This window comes from Pleurodeles waltl, chromosome 8 (assembly GCF_031143425.1).
Source record: "Pleurodeles waltl isolate 20211129_DDA chromosome 8, aPleWal1.hap1.20221129, whole genome shotgun sequence".
NCBI lineage: Eukaryota > Metazoa > Chordata > Amphibia > Caudata > Salamandridae > Pleurodeles > Pleurodeles waltl.
In genome coordinates, this window is record NC_090447.1 from 1,339,540,679 (window position 1) to 1,339,556,848 (window position 16,170).

The following is a 16,170-nucleotide window of genomic DNA, read 5'->3' on the forward strand; positions in this document are numbered from 1 at the left end:
TTATGCCTGACCTGTCCTGGTTTTTGCCCCACAAAATCTGGTCACCCTATACATATTATTTAATAGCATTTGCTGTGGGACTTAAGATATCCTAAATCCAAACAGTGGAGCACGTAATCAAACAATTCTGCCACTATAGAGAACGTGGCGTAACTGCTAAAAATCACTTAATATCCCTGTACAATACCTAAAAACTGGAAAAAATAATAATTATGCAGCTCTGGTTGCACCCCCACCCCCAGCACATAGAAGGTACGGGCGTTTGCGAAGTCTCCAGTTAAAGCACCAGTGATTTTTTTTAATTACCTGTAACCAATGGGCGCAAGCATGCTCTCACTCTCAGCCACTCACAGCCGTCGCTGCCACCTGGGCGGGAGTAGTGCAGGTCTAAGCCACAGGAAGCGACGCGTTCCTGACTTCTAATCAGGCCGGATGGCTGTCGTCGCCGGAAGTCTCTACTGTCCTTGTGTTTGGCTGCTGAGAGCGGTAAAAAGGCCACAGTCTAACCAGCAAGCCGCGGTCCCCTTCACATGTGTAAATCACGGCGTTATTGGAGCTGCCCTGTTCCTAGTATCCTTGAAAGTAGCTGACTGAAGGCGGGCCGCTCAGCAGGTATTATTCTGTGTCGGGATCTTGTGTGTTGATTGGGATTATCTCATTTGATGCATCTTTCTCGGAGCAGGGTAGCGACGGATGCTAAAAATCTTGCCTTCTGCTTATTGATGCATGTGGCGGATACCTTGCGTGTCCGTAAAAGGATTAATGCCGTCCATCTCAACGTAATGCGCCGGTTCAGTTAGAAAGATGCGGTATGGGAGCCGTAGCGCTTGAATACCTGGAGTTGCCCTACTGAGCAGAATGTCATTGCTTTGCTCTGATACCAGTTTCGAGATGCATTGAGAAGAATATGAGTGACCCATTTGTGTTTATGGTAACTGGTTAGATACATTTGCATCCACAAAATATCGGCACAAGCCTGTTTTTTTTTGTAAAATGTATTTTAATTCATAGAAATGGCAGCAGCTATTTCGATGGGGCCTTGAACCAGTTGCGAATGCCATGAATAACACTTTTAAGTTAACCAGATTTACCTTCTTGCCGGTAAAAAGGCCCCGTAGATAAGAATCTTTATTGTCATTGTTTACAAAAAAAGAAATGCGACTAAGTGACGTTAGAAACCTTTGTAATCAATTTCCAACACGTGCCTTTATTGGAAGTTGGATATGTCTGCATTTCTTTACCGCAGTTTTAAAATAACAGATAACATCGCACTTCAGACTAAATAGGAAGTCATAGTGTTTCATTAATCCGGGTTTTCAGGCATATCATACTATTTGCAGCCCATTCACCCATGTGAATATGATGACATCCTAACTGAGAAAATGCCTTATTTTGGGTGGTCACTTACATTTTCCTATGGACAAATAGAGCTGTTTTTGACTGTGTCCTGAGACACTGTTGCCAGGACCCAGTTCATGTGATCAGGCCCCAAAAATGTGTTGAAATAACTTATTCCTAATTGCCATAGTTAGCATTCCTATAAGACCATGGTACACGGTGTCCCAAAATATGCCAGTGGCATGAAAACCTAAATGTCGTACACAGACGAGAGCACCACCGTGCCATCCACTAGTGAGACAACTCCAAGCCTACCACTGTAGCCTGTCAGCTGCAGTTTTAAAATAGCAGCTTGACCAGTGATAACAACCCTTTTGATGGAATAATACATCCCTTTTAAATATTGTAACTTGTATTGTAGCCCACTAGGTAGGGTGCATTACTATTTAGACATAGCACATGGTGCTAGTGGTAGAAATTTAAAGTTAACCTATCCTCACGTTGAATAGCACCCAAAAGCTTTTTTTCACTGCAGGACGACTGGCTGACCCACAGAGAAAGATTGAGAAGCAATTTTGAATATTCATTTTGCTCTCATTCTAGCAGCCAGCTAGAATTTTTTTTTAAAAAACCTATTTCAGATTTTTATTGAACGCTCAACCTAATTTACGATCATTATTAAGGAAAAGGTACATTTACAAAGCTACCTTTGCCAACCTGAAGCTCCTGGCGGCTAATTTGCATTAGCTCTCCAATTGTCACCAAGCTGGTGACTAGTCCTGTTGAGATGTGAGAATTGTTCCAAGGGCAGAGACAGTGTCCTGGTTGTGGGGAGGTGTTTTTGTTCCTCTGAGAGGAAGACACGTTGGTATGTGTTTAGGAACGTAATTTACTTCAAAGGACCCTACCCTGTCACAAGCAAGTTTTAGATGACACTTGAACAGCCGCCTCTGCTGCAATGAGTCTTGACTACCCCAGGTGTTGTTCCTGAAGTCATGGGACCCTTGGCTGTGTCTAACTGGACTTCACCTATCGCCTCTGAAAACCTGGGAGCTAGAACATGTTTGACTTATGAACTTTGAAGGACCAAGTCAAACCTTGCAAGCCAGTCTGCCCATGACACACCCTCTCTGGGCCGAAGAAACAGATTTCCCCTGCTCTGAGATTATTTACAGCAGCAAATCAATTTCAATGTGACCTAGATGAGAAGATATCTGGCCTCCATGCAGCCCTCAGCTTTGCTCCACTGAAGGATTCTGTGCCCCGAAACAGTGACTGAGTCCGAAGGTAAAATTCTTGAGTGGGCGAAGGCACAGGAATGGGTGTGGCTAGCCGCCCTGCCTGTAAAATCCTTTAAAATACACAACAGTGGCACAACATCGAGGGCTGGAAGTGCTGCTGGGTTACTTGGGAGGTGGTGCAGTGCTGTGGTTGGGGCTCCTGAGATCGAGTGAGAGCTGCTGGCCGACTCTGGCCTGGACGGGAATGGTGTTGGGAGCGGCCTGTGCCTGCCTGCCTGTGGCCCAGACCCGAGGTGGGTTGTTGGGCCTGAGAGAAGACGCCGGGCTAGCGGCGCTGAAGATACACGGAGCCTTCTGTCACACTGGGCCCCTGACCCCACCCGCAGATGAGTGGACGGTGAACAGCCTTGTGGGGGAGGAGCAGACATGAGGGCTGCGTGGGAGCTGTTGTGTGAATAGACTGAGAGTCATCCAGGAACCCAGACGCAACAGGGCGGTGAGTAGAGGTGTCTGTGGCTGATTATTTTACCCCCTGTGGTGCTGCGTCACTTGCCCCCAAGACGACCGCAGCGCTGGGACAGTGAGCCTGCCTGGCTGCATTTTCCAATGCGGCAACCAGAGGTGCAGATCTGCTCTCGGTGCCCCCAATCGTGCTCCGGTGATGGGGTTGGACGCTTTTAGCCCAAGAAGCCTTGAGAGAGTTACAGGTACCATTCTAGCCCCTGTCGATGACGTAAACAGGACGAGTCAGCCTGTCCGTGATGTGGGTGCTTTGTGGTGAACAGCTCTTCCTTAACAGGTACATCATATCCAGACCCATAAAAACTCAGCCAGTAAGTTCTAATTGACCACAAGACAACGTATGAACATCTTAGGATCTGTATGAACTTGACAGCACGACTGCGACTTCTCGTATGGCCCATTCAGGCAGTAAACACAAGTGAGTGGTGGCACAGTGGCACGAAAGAGAAGAGGTGACACTGAAAGCACTAGGACTCAGTTGCACACACTGCAGAACTACTGGTGCGGCTTGAGCCGCGCCTGGTACTGCAGAGCCTCAGCTTAAACTATCTACCCTACTGATATAACTATGGGTCGTCTCTAAAGCAAGGCTGGAACCTCGACTCAACGCTTCCACTCCTGGTCCACATTTTTTAAAAGCACTACCAAACATATGCAAGACGATATGATTCCTCCCCTGAGGCCTAGGGAGAATGTGACTTTTCCAACATCAATTAATTTGGTTAAGTAGCACTTGCAGGATTGCAGAAGTCATAATAGCTCATAATTGTACAGTAGTACCACATTAATTTTACTGAGTTCCCAGAAAAAGTGCTGTTTTCTTTGGGGTAGTATTCAATGTGTATATACTGGAGCCTAGTTATTGCCAAGGTTTAGCTTAATTTCTAGTTCTTCCATTGCAGATGCCAATGGAAATGATGCATAGATTTGTAATTTAGTGTTGCCAACCAAAATATTTTGATAACGCCGGGTGTTGCTATCACATCTCATAGTTACATGGTTAGTTGCACAATTGCCGATACATTTGACTGAGAGCAAACTTTTTCCTTTTATGTGTCTCCTTTGCGCTAATGGCTGTAGAGTCAGACTGGACTCGTTCTAGTGTTTCACCAGCGATTCTGCTGAGGGCTGGCTGTACACACATACCCCACACCCATCCAACACAAGCGTCACCAATCAGGTGACCATGCTAATAAAAAGGGCCGGGCGCACGTGCCCAGGGCCAGTTACCTGAACCGTGCCACTGTGCATCACATCATTTCAGTAGCATGAGTGCCTAGGGCCCCAACCCTGCATTGGTGACGAGTGGGTACGACGACCCCACGTGCACACAAGCAGCAGTTCTACTGTTGATCGTGAGAGGAGAGTAGCCTGTGGCTACGCACCCCCATCTCCCCGCACCCACGGCTGGCACGACTATCACCAGTGTGCCAGGACGGTCGGAGATTAGGGTCCCCTGAAACGACGGAGGGGAATTTGAGCAGTGTCTAACAGCCTGCCACGCATGAGGTGAGCCCGCAGGCAGAAGCGAACACCATGTGGGCAGAATGGCGATAAGCCTTTCTGCCCCTGTAGTGCAGAGAGGAGTGATGCGCAAATGCCTACAAGGTAAAGGGCACCCGCAGCGCCAGCAAGACTGCGGCTGCCGTGAAGGTGCTGCCTTGCACTGAACGAGGCGTGAAGTGCCCAGGACTGCCCCCCCCTGTCAGCAAAAACCGCCCGCAGCGCCAGGGAAGGCTGCCGCGACGAGGACGTAGTGCTGCTGTGCACCAAGGAAGATTTGAAAGTAATGCCCAGGGACGCGCCCTCCCTCCCTCCCCCCCAGAAATGCCATGAGACCGACCTGCAGCTGCAAGGGAGCCACAGTGGTGCTGTCACGCAGCGAAAGAATATTTTGGGGGAAAAAAATGCCCAGAGCCGCCCCCTTCCCCAGCAGCACAGTCTGCAGCCCATGGGAAGGCCGGTGCGGCTGCGACGTGGGAGCCACGATGGTGCTGACATGCACCTCAGCAAACAGAAATGCCCAGGTTTCTCTCCCCCCCCACCCCACCCCCCCTTCCCTGCAGTAATGTGAAAAAGGTCTGAAAAATGCTGACCCTGCATCAGCCACCCTTATGGCTCCGTGCAAGATTAGGATGTGGTAATGTAGGCTGTTCATTTGCGATGCCTTCAGTTGACCCGCAATAGCCGGCACAGTCTACACAGTCAAGTGGCAGCCCGCCAAAGGGCCTCGAGGAAACTCCTATTCGATTGGAGTTCTGGCACAAGAGGGAAGCCTGCTGCTGCTCTACCGCTGTACACCCAGGTGCACCAGGCCGTCACATCATCTGCAGTCTCCAGAGCCGGAATGCCTTCCAGAACTGTGTAAAGTGGACTCCCCACTGCTCCAGATGCACCCGCGTCAGAAGTTGTACATAGACTTTGACAATGTGAGCTCAGGCAGGACCCGACCGACAATCCCCAGCAAACTGTGAGGTCTCCGGATGTCATCTGCACTGCTTTTCGTGTTCAGTGCAGTCTGGTTGAACAACGGAGGCATGCCAGGATGCAGAGTGCCCAGCTGCATTTGTTCCATACCGCATGTCCGGCCTGAAGAGACTCTGTATATATTTTGTGTCTTTGTTTCTCTCCCACAGGTTGGACTTTCTTGTTTTGTTCCTCAATAGAGTTTGGGAGGGATGTAGAGTCCGGCTGGACTCGTTCTAGTGTTTCACCAGCCACTCGGCTGAGGGCTGGCTGTACACACAGACACACACACCACCAGTCAGGTGACCCTGACAATAAAAAGGGCCAGGCGCACGTTCCCAGGGCCAGTTACCTGAACCATGCCAGTGTCTGCATCACATCATTTCAGTAGCGCTTTGAATCGGCTCGCTTATGTCAGCTGTTTTACTTTTCAATTTATGTGGCAGGAAAAGTCCAGTTAGATATTTACAACGCTAATAGCTCTAACTCGAGCAAACATGAGACCCATTGCATTGCAGATTCTTGTTTTCCATAGCTAAGAAAATTTGTGTTTATAAGCACTTTATTTTTTACATGAAAGAGAATAAAGGCAGATGGAGACTAAATATTGTACAGTTTTCATGATCATGCACCATCTCCTCTTTTGTGGATCGACTGTCATGCTTACTATCATTGTTATCATTAATTGTTTTTTTTGTTTTTTTTAATCATTTTTTTAATTTCTAGTTGGTCCTGTTTGGGTGCAACAGTTGCTGCAGTGCAAGTTTTGTATACCTTTGTTAATTTTTCTTGCATAGCTCATGTGTCGAGCTGATGCACTGGTTACCTTCAGGATTTCAATGTAATTTATGATTTGGTGTTATTTTTGATTATTTCACAATTTCTAATAGATAATGGAAGACCAATTTAATGCATACCATGACTCAAGTTTAAATGGGATAATAATTGGGACTTGTTGGAGAAATATACTTGAACCTTGTTGAGAAAATTGTTCGAAGTTATTTTTGGTGCTTTTTGTACTTCTTGCGCTTTAACTTGGAGCTTATTTAGATAAGTGCAATTAACATGCCAGGCAGCTTTGATTATGAGATTGAAAATAAACTTTTTAATTCGTAAACCCAATTGCTTAAGGTGTTTATTGAATTAAGTTTTGGGATTTTGTAAGAACAAAAGAAACTCCAATTGTTAGAAAGACAATTGTTTATTATTAGGTTTTGTAGATCTACAGCAGTAGACTCGCAAACAACAAAATAGTTTGCAGAGAAGTAATGTTCTCCATGACTCCATCCACACTCTTTTCATATCTGTAGTTGGCAAAGTAGGGACAAATGTAGGCTTGATTTTACTTGGGTTGACAGTCGGTTTTCAGAATATTGCAGTACACGGTTTAAATATCCATCAGTGTATTACAGAATCAAGGCACCTTAAAGAATCTCATTTTTCCCTTGATTGTTACAGAACAAGTGCAGGAAGAGATGGCAGGCCCTTTGTGCCATGCTAAGGCTTTGATCTAATTAACCATGGTCACAGTAAACCATTTAATTCCTCTCTGGTTTGGGGTGATATTTTGTCCCAACCTGTTCTGTGCTCAATTGAGTTTATTTGTAATGTAAACATGTGAAGGTTGTTTACCTTATCAGTTCAGTTCACAAACCTTTACATTTAAAAAATCAGTTTCACATTGCCAATATCAAAACATCATGCATATAAATACAAGATAAATGATAAAATAATTTAAAAAACATGCAGAGCAGCAATACTACAATAACAAGTCCTTAAAATGTTAGCCCAGGGGAATTAATTTGTTTCTCTTTCTCAGGGCCACCAACCTTTTGAAAAAAGTTCAACATTGCCTACCACACCTCTTCATTACCCAACCTTTGTAGATAGCAAAAGCCATTCTGATAAGATCTATTATTTGCTTTCCGCAAAACAGATATTAAAAAACATCTACCTTGGAGCTTCATATAAATGACACGAGCAAAAAAATGACATGTCTTGAACTGAAAGTCGGTCGCAGCTGCACAGCGGTAAATTGCAAAACCAACAAAACCTGAGGGGGAAAGCCACATGAACCATTGAAAATCTGAAAAGAGAAAGATACCTACGATGAAAGTGATTCATGACTTCGGACATATAAGGTTCCAAGCCTTCAGTCGTCGAGAGGGGGACATATCTTACTAATGCAGGCATACTTTGGGTGTTCCTTAGTCTAATGTTAGAATGGTAACTAAAAAGAAATTCTCTTACTCATTTTGACTTAGGTGTGATGGAAGTCGGATCATCATACAGATATTTTAAGTCCATTACTTCAAAGGTCTTCTTCAAATTGGACGCCAAGGGATTTCCGCCGCACTCACTAAACTTAGGCAGTCAGAAATACAGGCTCACACCAAGAAGGCCTCAGTGTTTAGCCATACCTTAACCCAACACAAAAGGGGGGAGGGGCAAGCCATAAGGAAACCTTTAAATAGGGAAGCCCAAGTTCTTCACGGCAATTCAAATTTGCCATACCCTGAGGAACCTGCAAAAACCTCTTAAGAATCAGATTTTCAACTACTTGTAAACTATGCATATTTGTATAACCCCATATGGCTGCCCCATATGAGCCTGCTGAAATGCGTTTTGCTTTATACAAATATATTAATTCTTCAACAGGTTTTTGCTCGAGTCTCTGGGTGATTCTAAAAATTGCTTCTGTGTTACTTCTGAAGCAAGAAGTCAGAACCTTCAATAGATGCTTTCAGGCCAAGAAAGAGATAAACAGACTATCCAAATAATTACATTTGTTTATCTTTTTCTAATGCTGTACCATCCATCTTAAATGTTTTAGTCTTGTATTGCGAGGCCCACATGTCATGACAAAAGATTTACCATAATTTATTTTAAGGTCCAACCTAGTCATATAATCCGTAAAACCATCGAATAAAATTTGTAGGCCATTTGCTGTACGGGCATCTTCTCTGGCATTGTCCGCATACAATAAAATCGGAACCTGATGGGCCTTAATGCAAAGAAAATCTTTCCCAAGAACAATCAGGTGACTAGTGACTCCATTTATATATAATAAAAATAAAAAAAGGTGCAAGAATACATCCACTTGTAACCTTTATAGATGGAGTCAATTCGCTCTGAGGCCCAAAGCATACTTTCAACAGGTTCTGGTGTAGCCACTTTAATAGTGCTAATCGTTCAGGCTCACCTTTCATCAGGGCCCAAAGCTTTTGACGATCTACTAGGTCAAAAGCTGTTGATCGATCAATAAAGGCTATGTGAAGTGAACCCTTTTTTCTAAAACATACTTGTCCAATAATAAATAAAAATGTAAACACTGATCAATTGTACTAACCCCCAGTCTGAAGCCAATTTGGATACTTGACTGTATTTAGTTTTCTGAACCCCATTCATTGTTCCAATTGCTCCAGTAGCACTTTGTCCAAAATCTTCATACTGGAATCGATTAGTGAAATAGGTCTAAACATGTTGGAGAAGACCTATCACCTTTTCTTTTTATAAATAGGAACAGCTATCGCAAGTTTACTTGATGCAGGTGTGTATATCCCTTTGCCCCATACCTAAAACATTTGTTAATAATGGAGCCCATAAATCTAAATGTCACTTAAAAGCATCCACAGGGACCCCATCCGGGCCTGGAGCTTTCCCAGGCTTGCTATTTTTTAAATTACTGTCTATGGAAACATAAAAGGCCTCCTGCAGATTTGCTTCTAATCTGTGTCATATCAGTGTGAAAGCAAAGGAGGGCAGAGTGAGCAGCCTCAGATTGAATGATGGCTGAAAAGTGCCTCAACCTAGTGTCTGAAAACTACGACCTATTTACTATTTTTCAAAAGAGCCTATTCTCTTTTATAGAGATTGCTATTTGTAAATCATCCCAAGCTTGCGCCCTAATCCCCTTTCCTCTCTTAAACACACAATTTATATTGACATTGGGCTAACCTAACTTGTTCTACTGTGCAGGGCGAAATTTGCAAGAGGCTTTTTAACTTGTGGGCTGCTGAACATTCTGCGTAAAACCACCAATATGGAGGTTTTTACCTAATAGGTACATCCCTAGTTAACTTTTGGTTTGTAGCAGTCACTAATTTTTCAAAGGCCAATTGCAGGGTCTGCCTGGAAGATTTTCTGCGAGAGATGTAAAAAAAAAAAAAAAAAAGAGGAACATGATCCATAACGAACTGATTTAGGAAAGATTCTGCATTTACCATTTTGCTTTTAGGCCCCCTCCGCTTGCACCTAACTTGCAATCATGCTTATCCATATTAGCAGCTTTAGCCCCAAGGCTCAAAGCTAAAACTAGTGGGTTGTGGTCACACAAACAGCAAGTTTGAACCCTAAAATCCTGTACAAAAGGAACTAGAGCATCGGACATAAAAATAAAATCGATAGTACAACCTATATTACAGCCCGTAAAGGTGGATGGTATAATTCCTTCGCTTTCATCAGAGATCAGATCACTGACTGGGAAAAGGTAAGTCTTAAAACAACTGTTTAGAGCATCATCATACACGGAATGTGAGAAATGAGTGAAATTTTCATCCTCCAAATTTACTAATCCACAAACCTGTTTAGCATTTAATGTACACAGTTTTATGTTAAAAACCCCAATCCTGAATTACCTTTATATTACATCTTGACTTTGGTGTATGACATCACAAAATTATCAAAATCGGCAATGGGCTCTGCATCAGTGTCCTTAACAGTATTATAATAAAAATAAACCACCAGGGTTTAGAAATCACCCCAACCAGCCAATGGAATTACTATGAAAAAATGGGATGGCCAGAGCCTAAAAGCTTTTATAGTAGGATTCAAAACTGACACCAGAGTTGCCAAGCCCCCTTTGCGCTTCCAGTCTGGATAGACCAGGCTGGCTCCCAAATTGCATAAAATCCATCTATGTGAGTGACATTTTGTATCCATTTTTCCTGCAAACAAATGTCACCCTCCTTAATAAAATGGTTCCAATAGGGCTAGTTTAATTTAGCTCTCAGCCCAGCTACGTTCCAAGCAATCAATTTACTACCAGCACCAACTGCAAACTGTGATAGAAAACAATAATTTGCCCCTACGGAATAGGTGGGCAAAGCATGGCTGTGAGCATCACTTGGAAATGAATTAAGTCAGTCTGGCAATCCAGATTGGCAATTACTTCAAATTTGTTCGATGTTGGTTGAGCAGAAGTGGTGACAGGCCCTTGGGGCACTGGAGTTTGAGTCCCATTAATCGACCTACAAAAAAGCTTCTCAAGTTAATCACAACATTATCAGCCGCCTCTTCTTTTGGTATAGTCCCCACCCAGTCAACCCTCCTCACATGGTTTATAAAGTTGTGGGTTATGTTGTTGTTAGATGAATTTTTATTCAGCCATTTAATTCCTTCATTTTTTAATTGATCATGATCTTCGGTTATTCCAACCTGTAGAGGCGGTGCTCCTTTTTTAAAACCACAATGTAAAGGGAAGCTGGGAGGGGGTCGGCGCAGAGAGTTTAACTTTGCTGGGGAGCCTCACAGGGGGTTAGAGGTCTCTGGTACCCCTTCCCGGCCTTGAAGATTTATTTTTTGCTGACTTGTGAACTATGATGTTCCGTACTCCAATCTGCGAAATTGGAGGGTTGAAGGCCTTCTAATTTCTCTCCCCTGGTAACCTTATGTCTTTATCCTGACCAATTGGATAGTAACTGTTGTGAGTGGAAGCTGAATCTTCCCTTTGCTCCACCAGCATACTTGCTGTAGCTGATAGTGACCAACTACAGGTACTCTGGGGACAAAATGCCTTATGTCTGTGTGCAGGAGAAGAAGATACTCTTCGATCTTGCTCAAACATAATACTAACGGGGCTAAGACATCATTTAGAGCATTTATAAGGGTAGAACATAAAGACTCTGGTATCCTCTCTGATAGCCTCAAAATCCCTGTCAACTGCAACTTGTGGCGTATTCAGGGAGGGAGCGTGCTGATGACTTGAAGCGGCTCGGCAGGGTCTTTCCTTTTAAACTGCCCCATGTCTCTTTCCTTTTACCACGTCTCATTTTGGGGGAATCTGGTAAGACTACCCCACATCCAGCTCCTGGTGTGGAAACTGGGAGAGAGGTAGCTTGACCATTAAGCAACAGCTGATCAAATTGCGCTTGTGTTCCTCTACACCCCTCAGTGGGGAATTGCGTTTCAGCCATGAGTAACCCTCTGAGGGCTTAGGGGGAGGACAGAGATAGCCTTCGTCCTGCCAATTCTATTTAACACCCCCACTATCCACTGGAGGAACCCATCCAGTGCTGAACCAAAATAGAGAGTATTGGAGCCCACAGGAGGGACTAAAGTTGATTATATGACCTTCTTTTTTTTTTTTTTATGCATATTTGACTCACTGTACTTTCAAAGTCCCACCAGACGTAAAACAGTGCCTTCAGATAGATGGAAAGGGGTTGGCTCAGCCTAGCCTCCTCTGGCCGTTGGTGGGTGTAGACTGACCCGGGCATGCGCCTGGGCGCATTCCACATCTCGGTGTAATCAAGTGCATTAATAGCACACAGCGGGCCCAAAACAGGTTTTTCCATTAGGCCTGTTTGGGGCCGTAGTCCCACCCCAGCAGGTCAGGCTGAAGCTTGGCTGAGTCCCAGATTAGCGTGTCCCATGCCGTGGTGTAATCAAACGCTTTAATAGTGCCCAGTGGATCCAAAATGTGTTTCCACAAGGCCTGCTGGTGGATGTAGCCCCACCCTGGCAGGTCAGGCTGACGCTTGGCAGAGTCCCAGAATAGCGTTGCCTAGTCTGTATGGGAAGCAGTCAAGCTTGACTGTTCTCATAAGGTTTTGGAGGATACTCTTCATTATACTGAGGTGGTAACAGCTGAACTGGTAAATGTTCTAAATTTGTGGTGGAAGGTTCTGAAGAAGATTGTGTGGATATTTTTTCTCTTAGATGTTACCAACACATTGATTCCCATATATTCCTAGAGTGGACTTTGGACCTTCCTTTGCTCATGATTCAGTGACTTTGTTTAGCTCAGTTCCCTGCTCCTAATTTGATGTCTTTCCTGCTTATTCTTTTGTTTGTCCATCATAAGAAAGGTCTCAAAGTGTTTTGATTGGATGAGAAGTACCCTTCCATTGCTGAATCCAGGACCTTGCATTACAGTGAATGCATACTTTTTTTTTGTCTTCCTCTCCTTGTTGGCCTTGTTACCTCACTTCACACCTCCTGCTCACATTATTTTTTTTTTTAAACTGCTGGTCAGGCCATCTTTGAATGTTCTTAAATCATTCCAAAATGGCCTTGATGAAGTCCATATTGAGCTTACAGCCAGAATGCTTTTCCAACTTTAACAAATGTAAAACATCATTTCCTTTCGTCTTTGACTTGAAAAAGACTGATCACAGCTCACTAGCTCTGATGTCTCTTTAGTGGCTGCATGTCAGGAAGAGATTTGGTTTCAACTGACCATAATTAGTTACTGCTGTTCACATCGCTCTCGGGGCCCAACTTTGGAGCTCTTCCTTTTTTTATCCATCAGATAATAAACCATATGACACCAGAGTCTTGGATTCAAAGTAGCCTGGTTTGTATACCTCAGACAATGCTGTGCTTAACAGCATTTGTCTCCACTCACTTCAATGTCTTTGGGTCAGTTTTACCTTTTTGATTGGCAATAGACAGTTATCACATTTTTATACCTTTTCCCCTGTGCTTTGAAATAAGTCACTCAGTAAAAATTGTTCACACCATTGATCTTGGAGAAAAAACATTGTTTTTATTATCACCTCAACTGTATGTATACAACTTAACTCTTACGCAGTGGTATTCAACACGGTGTATTTGTGGCACAGCCACACTTTCCATTAAAAAGACATTTTTCATTTGCCTATAACTTTTCCCCACATGGAGGGATCTGCACCAGATTTGGCTTTCGCTTGGTGTAGTCAGCTAAGGTCCTGCATGCCTATTTTTGTGCAGATCCGTACTGGGGAAAAAAAGTTGGGCATGGCGCAAAAACGTGTTTTCCACAGAAACTGAAAGCAGTCTGTGCCACTGGTGCTTACCCCTTTCACTTTAATGTATCCTCGGTGGGCATCACTCAATCAATGCAGGAGAGGTACTGCTGAAAAGGAAACAATGCCTGAGGATTCCTCTCACTAATGGATCTGCAATTGGCTATCCACAGGAGGGTATCCACTTACTGGACAACAGGAATTCTTTTGCAGGGGTGGTGACCCCTATGGACAAATAGTTTTTCTCCTCCTTTTGTTGGTGGGTGATTAGGGGTTTACCTGGAAGCCATGGAATTTATTTTTACATATAAAGAAGGGGTGGGAAGGCCTGCACAACAATCATGCAATGCCGCCAACTCGCAATGGACCTATAAGTCTTTCTGCCGCCCTCTTGAGGCACTAGAGGTGTTTACCAATCTGGCAACTAAAAAGGAAAAATGTGATTTTGAGAGGAAAGTGGGCTGCCATTTTGTGAACGGCACAAACAGCCACACTTTTGTGATGAAAATGGTGATTTCCATTAAAAATAGAGAAAATTGGAAAAACATTTGCCCATTAAATAAATAAGGAAAAACAACCTTGCTTGCAGCTATGGGGTGGGTGGAGAATAATTTGGCTATCTGTGCTTGCAATCAGTGGCAAGGTGGCACTCTGCAAGCAATTCTTCTTGCGCATGCTTAAAAGCTGTGCTTAGCAGGGGTTGGCCACCCATACCGGGATGATCTCATTGCCTGGCTACAGGTCAGGCCCTGCAGCCATCCCTTTCTGCACATATCCTAAGACCTTGCGCAGTAAGGGTTGGCCATGCCTGGCAGGTTGGGCGTTTGACCTAATTGGTCTTCACCTGCCATGCTCAAAACGCCAATGTGCCGAAAGTACAGAAACAAAAAAAGCTATCAAGAGTACAACATGGTATGTGTTGTGTGTGTGTGTGTGTGTTGCTGGTCATAAACGCAGAATTTCCCTGGTTTTGGGCTTATGAGATAGAACCATAACTCAGTGTTTCAATTTGGCGAATATTCATATAAATCGAATCTGAATTGATAGTCTCTGCCTGTATAATGTCAGTAACATTCCTCCGTTGCCAAAAACATTTTTCCGCAGTGGTTAAGCCTTATAACTTCTATCTTGCACTGTTTTCTTTTGTACAAGAACATGACTGCATAGCTGTTACACATTCCCATATGAACTGTGTGGTAGGTAGTAGCGGGGAAAAGGTATGCAAGGTTACATTTTGAGGAGAAATAATGGTAAAATCCAAGTATTGCGATTTAAAAAAAATAAATATATATATATTTTTTATGTGAAACACTTTTAGTTGTCTCGTGAACTGTGAATAGTCCATATTGGAAAAACTGTGCAACTAGGTTGGTCTGATAAGTGCTTGGGATATGTAGTGCGAGTAGTCCAAAAGAGGATCTTGCTCCTTTTTGAAGACTCTGAGTTACCCCTTCTGTGAAGAGGTGTACTTAAATGGGCATGCAGCTTTATCGCTAAATATGACTCGGAGGAAGCAGTTTTTCAGGTAGTGCATCAAGTCTTTAAAAAAAATATATATTTAAAAAAAAAAAAGCCTGGGACTGGGGCATTGAATGGTTGAAACCTAGAACTTAGTGTAGTGCCTAGCGGGGCAAAATCGTTCATCAGTGGCACAGTACTTATAATTTTATCTTATAGTTTCATGAATACACAGTAAAAGGTTTCTGTCTTCGCTGTTTGCTTCTTTTATTCTACCACTATCACACTGGCCTTTAATATATTACCAGGCATCGAAGACTCATAAAAATGTTGCTAGACCTGCAGGTCGAGGAACTTGAATAATCTACTCGACTATAACTGTAATGTAAATGTCATGAGTTACCAGGGCACACCAGAGCAGTCAGTCAAGCCAAATCAAGACATGTGGTATAGTAATAAGAGTCTTGAGCACGTCTTGAAAGTGTAGTAGATTTATTCTTTCCAAATTGTGATATATCCAAAGAAAACAGCTGACTTTCGTCATCTAGACCTTTTCAAGGCTTATAATATTGAAAATGAAGTCCAACGTAATTGAGAATATGTCGTGATAGAAATAGACCCTATCGCGGACCGAATGTCATATATTAGATGAGTTCCAATATTCAGAGAAAGGGTGGCCATGACAAGCCTTCTGTGCTCGTGCCGAGTTGTTTAATAATTGCTTACAGGACAGCTACATGCAAGTGTGGCTAATAAAGGGATACAGATCCATATAGAGGACACATGATCCATTACTTGCCTCTTCCTTTACTAATAGCATTGCTCCCAGGGCAGGAGGGTTTATGTTTATACACTCACTTTTAATAAATATATTTCTAAAGCTTGATGTGGTCACATACTGCCATTTACAAACAGAAAATGTCCAAGAAATTATCCAAAATCCTTCCAACTAAGTTGCAGCTTTACTGATAAAACTATATAATGTATTACCAAATCTGTGAAAATCGCCAAGTAAAGTGTTATAATCTGTTTTCATCCTATAAATTAATTTATTTATTTTTTATCACCCAGAAGTACAAACAATGGGCTTTAACACAAACTGAAATATAATTTGAAATGTTTGTACATATGACTTGGCT

The 16,170-nt window shown here is 43.3% G+C and overlaps 1 protein-coding gene across 2 annotated transcripts in view; it reads left to right on the forward strand.

Moving 5' to 3' along the window:
- The first annotated feature begins 362 nt into the window (after positions 1–362).
- Positions 363–16,170, forward strand: part of LOC138248623 (myb/SANT-like DNA-binding domain-containing protein 4) — a 62,619-nt gene continuing 46,811 nt past the window's right edge. The window contains exon 1 of one of the 2 annotated variants that reach the window (XM_069202347.1): positions 363–612. The gene's annotated coding sequence lies outside the window, so the exon portion shown is untranslated. The remainder of the gene's footprint in view (positions 613–16,170) is intronic. The other variant, XM_069202346.1, reaches the window with a different exon arrangement.